Source organism: Colobus angolensis, unplaced genomic scaffold, assembly GCF_000951035.1.
Source record: "Colobus angolensis palliatus isolate OR3802 unplaced genomic scaffold, Cang.pa_1.0 Scaffold204, whole genome shotgun sequence".
Classification (NCBI taxonomy): domain Eukaryota; kingdom Metazoa; phylum Chordata; class Mammalia; order Primates; family Cercopithecidae; genus Colobus; species Colobus angolensis.
The window spans coordinates 4,508,444-4,516,124 of NW_012115200.1; the positions used below are offsets into that span (position 1 = coordinate 4,508,444).

The 7,681-nt window shown below is 60.7% G+C and overlaps 1 long non-coding RNA gene across 1 annotated transcript; it reads right to left on the reverse strand.

Moving 5' to 3' along the window:
• Window positions 1-3,147: 3,147 nt before the first annotated feature.
• LOC105511784 lies at window positions 3,148-4,479 on the reverse strand. The gene is made up of 3 exons (XR_001001767.1): window positions 4,392-4,479; window positions 4,143-4,302; window positions 3,148-3,696 (listed from the first exon to the last, which is right to left on the reverse strand). It is a non-coding gene; the product is annotated as an uncharacterized LOC105511784 (long non-coding RNA).
• Window positions 4,480-7,681: the final 3,202 nt, after the last annotated feature.

Below are 7,681 nucleotides of genomic sequence, written 5' to 3' on the forward strand. Positions count from 1 at the left end.
TGTGCACCACATGTGTGTCGCGTGTGCTTGTGAACGTGTGTGGTGAACTTGTGCAGTGTACATGGGTGTGTAGTGAACGTGTGTGCTGGTGGGTGTGTCATGTGTCTCTCCCAAGCCCCAGACACCCTTTGTCACTCTGCCTTGCCCTCTCTGTCACCCAAGCGGCTGTCAGGACAGAGAGGCTGTGGGCCCGGGTGTGGACACCAGGGGGGGATCTGGCTGCCCTTGGACTGGGTGTGGACGCTGGCGAGCTCTGGCTGCCGACGGGCCCCGGGCCTGCTGGATGCCACCTGGCTCCTGCTCACCCTCCTTTCCCTCCGAGCTGTTCAGCCACATGGGGCCAAGGGGTGTGCCGGCTCCTTCCCCGCAGGATTGGGTAGGAGGAGCAGTTGCTATGAAATAGTCCTGCCAAGAATCTCTGGGAACCTCCACATCTAACTTCCAGTGGACAGGAACCCTCGGACTGCCAGGGGCCTCAGCTGGGCTCCTGCAGAAGCCTCTGAGAGAGGGCGGGGTGCCCTTGGTGCAGAGGCCGGGGAGACACAGCCGCAGACGCACGCGTGAGCCGTGACAAGTGTGGGAAAGCACAGCCCTGCACAGCTGGTGGGGACAATTCCGAGGGGCTCAGGACAGTGCTGGGGAGTGGACCGTGTCCGCAGGTGTAGAGAACACCCAGTCTCCGGAGGCAGCACTCAGGGCCTCAGATCTGAAACTGACATTCAAAGGGTTCAAAACACAGCATGACATAAATATGGCAGAATATCCACTCCCCTCTCCGTGGGGAGTCCGCGGGGCTCTTGCACTTTTCTTTTAGATACTGCACCTGAGACTATCCAGGAAACTGCAGGGAGGGGCTGCTTGGACTCGGCGCCTAGCTGGCCCCAGCGTCTCTTCCCATGCCCAGCACTCGCTCCCATTCTGAGCCCAGACTTGTTGGCTTCCAAGCCGTGAGGAAATGGCAGAGTGTTCAGGGCCTCCTAGGCCACCCCAGGACCCCTGGAGCAAAGTGGGCTCACTGAACAAAAGCAGGTCTCAGCCCTCTTTAGGGGTGTTTGGTGGGGCCCCGCACAGTCCCCAGTAAAAGAATAATTACCTGGGCCGGGCGTGGTGGCTCACACCTGTCATCCCAGCACTTTGGGAGGCAAAGTCCGGTAGATAATGAGGTCAGATCGAGACCAGCCTGGCCAAGATAGTGAAAACCTCGTCTCTACTAAAAATACAGAAATTCGCTGTGCGCGGTGGCGGGCACCTGTAGTCCCAGCTACTCAGGAGGCTGAGGTAGGAGAATCACTTGAACCCAGGAGGCGGAGGGTGCAGTGAGCCAAGATCGTGCCACTGCACTCCAGTCTGGGCAGCAAAGCAAGACACCGTCTTAAAAAGCAGTAAGTACCTGGTGTGCTCAGGGGCCACCACCCAGAAACGCTGGCCGCCCTCCCATTGCCTCTGAAGCCTGGCTGGGAGGCTCTGCCACTCCCACCTCAGAAAGATTCCGCTGGTGCCCCAGGGTGGCGGTCAGCATCTCAGAGGACTCCCGGGGCTTCTGAGTACTCCCCAAGGCAGGGTCTCAGAGGGCTGCTTCTTTTTCCCAGGCCACGAGGACCCTCATTCCCAGACTGGCTGTCCACAGAAGCCACAGTGAGCCGCTCCCCCACGGTCCCCACCTGCCATTCACAGGACAGCAGCCTCAGGGTGTGGTCAGGAGGCCTCCGTTTCTGGGGCGCCTTCCAGCCCCATCTTGGCCCCTGTGCTCCTGCCGGTGTCCTCGGCAGGGTCTCAGCAGCTGGACCTGATACGTGGGCATGTCTTGGCAAGACTGGACAGCCACCTTTGCGGGGTCTTGGCAGTTAGGAGCCCTGCCCATCTTCCTAGGAGGAATTCACCCTTCTCCCTGCCCAGGAAGCTGCCCACCCTGCAGTACAGGCGAGGATCCACGGCCCAGCTCAGCCAGCCCAGAGCCCAGGGAGGGCACGGCCCCCAGAACCACAGCTCTTCGGGGAAATGGCCACCATGCTGGAGAGCAGGGACCTCTCCTCTCACAGGTGCTGTTGATTACACGCAGCCCTGCGGGGACAGAGCCAGGCAGGGTACGAGCGAGCGCAGAGCGAGGCAGAGGAACAGGGCCGGGTAAGGTACGAGCACAGAGAGAGGCAGAGCCTTTGGCTCCCTGGATCCAGCCGTGCCTGCATCCGCCATTGTGCTGACGCCGACTATAACAGCTGCTGCGTGTCCACACAGCACAGTGAAGTGATACCTGCTTTAGTCTGTGCAGATTTAAACCCTATGTTAAGGTGTCCTGTGCAGAGTGACTCAAAGGTCTGGAAGAGACTCCTGAGCAGGGTCAACCTCCACCGTTCCCCAGGGGGCTGGGGGAGCAGCCGAGCTCATTGGGGGGGCGTGGCTGCCCTTCCTCATGTGACCTGCAGCCCTCCCAGCTGGAGGCACCCCACCCCTCTGCCTGCTGCCCGAGTTTTCCCCTGGGACACCCAGGCTGCCGGCTGTGAGGGAGGTGGGAGGTGACTATCAGATGAGATCAGTGCTAGGCTTGGAGAGGGGACGCAGCCTGGGGAGGCAGCCCCTGATAAGGGCGCCTGGAGGCCTCCTGCTCAGCCAGCTCATTGCTCCATTTGCTGGGCTCATTGGTGATAATGGCTGCCGCCTTCAAAGACCTGGGCGTGGCCCTGCTGGCTGACCGGGACTCTGGCTGAAGGGTGGGGTCTCCCTGCCTCCCATTCAGGCCTCCTTTTAAGACAGCAGCTGACAGTCATTCTTTAAACTAGCCTGATGAAGGACCCCCCTGTCCATTTCAGCAGGAAGTCAAGACCACAGTCCCACCCTGGCCATTGTGGAGGCCAGGAAGCCGCAGGACCCCCACCCAGGGCAGACCAGTGCCCCCACCCTCACAAGCCGTCCCTCTGGGCTCTCCCGACACTGCCGGCCAGTCCCAGGCTCTGGACTTGTTCTGGTGACCCTGGTCATCAGGAGGGTGGCCCCAGACCGGTGCCCAGCCCAGGCCCCAACCAAGGCCCCAGGAACCATTTCATCCCCCTTAAATGTTCATGCATTTTTAACTAAGTTCCCCCAAGTCCACGCTTGACTAATGTGACATCCGACCACCGCGAATGAAAGGAGACCAGCACAACAGAGCCTCTTTATCAAAATTTGCATTTATTGTCAAAACTTTACCACACCTCACACATTTAAATGAAATTAGCTCTACTGACATTTCTGACCAGAAAATCAACTCATACCCGTGATTACAAAAGTAATAAAGGTGTTAAGAAGCAAACGCCAGCCGGGCGCGGTGGCTCACGCCTGTAATTCCAGTACTTTGGGAGGCCGAGGCAGGTGGATTACGAGGTCAGGAGTTCAAGACCAGCCTAACAAGGTGAAACCCCATCTCTACTAAAAATGCAAAAATTAGCCAGGCGTGGTGGCAGGCACCTGTAGTCTCAGCTACTTGGGAGGCTGAGGCAGGAAAGTCGCTTAAACCCAGAAGATGGAGGTTGCAGTGAGGGGAGATCCTGCCACTGCACTCCAGCCTGGGCGAGAGAGCGAGACTCTCTCAAAAAAAAAAAAAAAAAAGCACAAGCACGCACACCCAGAGTGCACGCGTCCTCCGCCACGCCTCGCTGCTGTCTGCGCCTGGGCCCTCCGCCTCCCGCTGGTGTAAAACGTGGGCCCCACACACTGCAGCTTCTGCAAAGAAAATGTCCATAGAATTGAGTTGTGGATCCCGCCAGAGCCCAGATCCCGGACACCCGCCCCACTTCCCCTGGCCACCAGGCGGCGCCAGAGCCCAGGCCTGTCCCGCCACCTCCTGTCCCATCTCCGGTCAGACGGGCCACGGGCACCGCCCAGCTCCAGCCCTGCTCTCTGCAGCCTGGGTCCCAGCTCGGGGGCTGCAGAGGCCTGGACCACTTCCCCCCCAGACACTTTCCGCACCCACACAAAAGCACACATCCACGCTTTCCTTGTTCTAGAATATTTGGCCCCTTTCTGCCCCAAGGACGTGGGGACCAAAGCCCCAGGGCTCCCGGGCCCAGGAGAGAGGAAGCAGGCGGAGTCCCGAGTCAAGACGCAGGTGCCGCTGGTGCGGTGCCGCTGGGAAGGACCCGACCGCCCCATTTTCCCATGCCCTATACCTCTTTAGGCCAGACCCTCAAAGAAGTATATGCATAGGAAAAAGGAACGGCGGGCGGTTCTGCGGGCAGCTCTGCGGAGGGCCAGCTCTTCAGCACCAGGAGGTGGCTGTCCTGGGGGAGGGTCTCATGCCGGGCAGCAGGGAGAAGTCCGGACCGAGGCCTGGTGGGCACCAAGATCCTGTGGGAGCGAGGAGGGCAGAGCCAAGGCAGGGCCGAGTTCCCAGAGGCAGGGCTTGGGCCTTGTCTTACCTGTGGTCCAGCCTCCTGGGCCGCTGGCGTTGGGTAGCCTGTGAGCCTCCTGAGCCTGGGAGGAGCAGTGGAGAAGTCTCTGAGCCGGAGGAGGGTGGAGAACTCTGAGCCGGGAGGAGCGTGGAGAACTCTGAGCCGGGAGGAGCGTGGAGAACTCTCTGAGCCGAAGGAGTGTGGAGAACTCTGAGCCAGGAGTTCTGCTGCTGACCGGCGAGGTCCACATTTATGCACAGGGGAGACCTTGGCCGCCACTGTCACATGCAGCCAGAGGGCTGCTCCGCGCCAAGGACCCCGTCCCACCCCCGCACCTGCCAGATTGGGGCACAAAGACCTGCTGTGGAAAGAGTGCTGAGGCAGGGCCCGGTGGGCGGGTGGGCGGGTGGCGAGGGCCGGGGGCCAGGGGCTGCTGGCCCAGGAGCTGGGACGGGGCCAGCCTGTCCACACGCCCTCCTCCAGCCCTTATCTCCCCATGCGCTTCTGCTTGCGTCAAGGGCCCGGAAAGCACACGTGAGCAAAAATCGCTTGTCCAGGGAAGGGGCCGTCTCTCCCTCCTAGGCCTGCCCAGCTCAGCAATAAGCAGTCTACACCGCAGCCTCCTGGCTCACAGGGCTCTCAGAACCCCCAGCCAGCGCGCCCAACACTGTCCCGGCGACTGAGAACCAGACCCCACCCCAGGGCAGGTGGCGCTGCTTGGCCTGGGGTGGCCTCCACAGCTGGGGCTCCCTGAGGATTCCCAGCACCAGGCGGATGCTGGTCCGCACAGTGAGGCCCAGAGCCTTCCCCAGGCCACAGAGCCCCCAAGCACGTGGAGAGGCGCCAGGCTCTGCATCCTTGGGGGCAAGAGTGCAGGGTCGGAGGGAGAGGGCCCCTCAGGGACAGCTGGCCAGACCCACAGCTGCCCACACAGAGACCACACAGGCCGGCACACACCCTCTCCTAGGGCCAGGGAGCCTCCCCCCGAGGGGCCCAGGCGGGCAGCAGAACTCCCGCAGGTCTGGGACTGCCCCCGTGTCTAGGACACAAGGCCTCTGGAAGAGGCCCAGAGCTGCCCACAGGAGGCCAGGGGACGGGGCTTCTGAACCCCAGCCAGTGGCCTCTCCCCAGGACGTAGGCAAGCGGAGGCTGGCGAAGGAGCAAGGCTGAGGCCCCGAAGGCCTCTGCAGTGACCATGTCCTCAGGGAGACTCAATGTCTCTGGGCAGGGCCCATGTAGGCGCCTGGCTCCAGCACCTGTGATCTGTAGGGCCAGAGTCTCAGAACTGACCCCACGCTGCACCCACATGTGGCAGAGACACACAGAGGAGACCCCCGCAGACACACGTAGACACACACAGACACAGAGACACAGACATGTAGACAGACACAGACACACACGTAGACACACAGAGACACACTCAGACATGGAGACACACAGAGACACAGACACACGTAGACGCAGACACAGACGCAGACACAGATGTACACAGACACGCACACAGACACACACAGAGACACGCACAGTGAGCCCACACACCCGCCAGGCTTGGCTGTTGTGCACGAGAATCTCCTGTCACCTGAGTGGACAAAGCCAGAGCCCTCAGTGGGGTGGGGCACAGGGGGGCATCAGGGGCCAGGTGGGGCTGCAAGACTGTCCAGCACCCTCCTGATGGCCCCCGAGGTGGCCAGGACCCCCGTCTGGGGAAGGACGCGTGGGCCCTGCTGGGCAGGAGGAGCCATAGGGACCAGGGGGACGATGGACGATGGATGGTGACCCAGCTGCCTGCCAGACCGCTCTGCAGACCCCCTGCGGGAGTAGCCTCTGCCCCCACCTTGTGCAAACTGTTGACCTGCAGGCCACATGGCGATCGTCACGACCAGTGATGGCCACAGAGGGGTGGGAGTGAGCACAGCAGTCGGTCACAAGCCCTCCTGGTGGGGGCACGGGGCTGGGGACAGGCCCTGCTCAGGGCTGGGCCCCCACAACGAGGCCCAGAGTGGGCACCGGGGGTCTGGTGGGCTCCATCCACCTGCTGGCAGGCTGAGAGCTGCCTTCTGGGGAAGGAGGGAACGTGGAGCTCAGACATACACATGCTCACACTCAGGCTCACTCACACTCCTGCAGGCACGCTCACATCCGCACTCACACTCACACACATACACAATTCACACACTCAGGCTCACCACATTCACACACACCCATGGTCCCCCACCTCCATGAGGTCCGCAGATCTGAGGAAGGGTCCTTGAGGGCACTAGCGACGGGGGGCCCCACTCCTCCAGACACCTAGAACCTTACGCAGAAAGCCCCAGCATCACACTTCGGAGGCCTGGGCCCAAAAGGCCCCTGCAGAGCCCCCCATCCTGAGCCTCCACCTGGCATCATCCCTTCCCGTTTACAGCTACCCAGCAGGGCTTCTGGGAAACACACGGTCCAACCCTGACTTTGGGCTCCTGGCCTCGGTTCTGCAAGAGGGAAGGAGGAGAGAGGCAGAGAGAGAGACAGAGAGACCAGCAGACCCAGAGAGAGACACAGAGAGAGACACAGACATAGAGGGCCAGAGAGACAGAGACAGAGAGACACACACAGAGAGACAGAGACCGAGAGGCAGAGACAGAGAGACAGAGACAGAGAGACACACACAGAGAGACAGAGACAGAGAGAGACAGACACAGAGACACAGACAGAGACAGGGAGACAGAGGCAGAGACAGAGAGACCAACATACACAGAGAGAGACACAGACACAGAGACAGAGGGAGACAGAGACAGACACAGAGACAGAGAGAGACAGAGATAAAGAGAGACACAGAGACAGAGACAGACTAACACACACACAGAGACACACAGACATAGAGGGACAGAGACAGAGACAGTGGAGAGACAGAGACCAAGAGACCAAGAGACAGAGACAGTGGGGAGACAGAGAGAGACAAACAGACACAGAGAGACAGAGAGAGACACAGACAGAGATGGACAGAGACAGTGGGGAGACAGAGACCGAGAGACAAAGACACAGAGACAAGGAGACAAACAGAGAGACAGAGACAGCGGGGAGACAGAGAGGCAGAGACAGAGAGACACAGACAGACAGACAGCAGGGAGGCCCTGGGCTATTCTAGGGCATCGCCCAGTTCTTCACTTTGTTTTCCTAACTTTTTTCTGGATTATAAACCCACACCTGCTGATGAGAAAGCACTTTAAACATCCGCACAGGTTTAAAGGGGCATCCGGGGACCGGAGGGTCAGACTTGCTCACAGGTATGAGGACGGTCACCCCGCTGCTGCCTCTGCAGGTGGAGGAGCCCAGGGCCC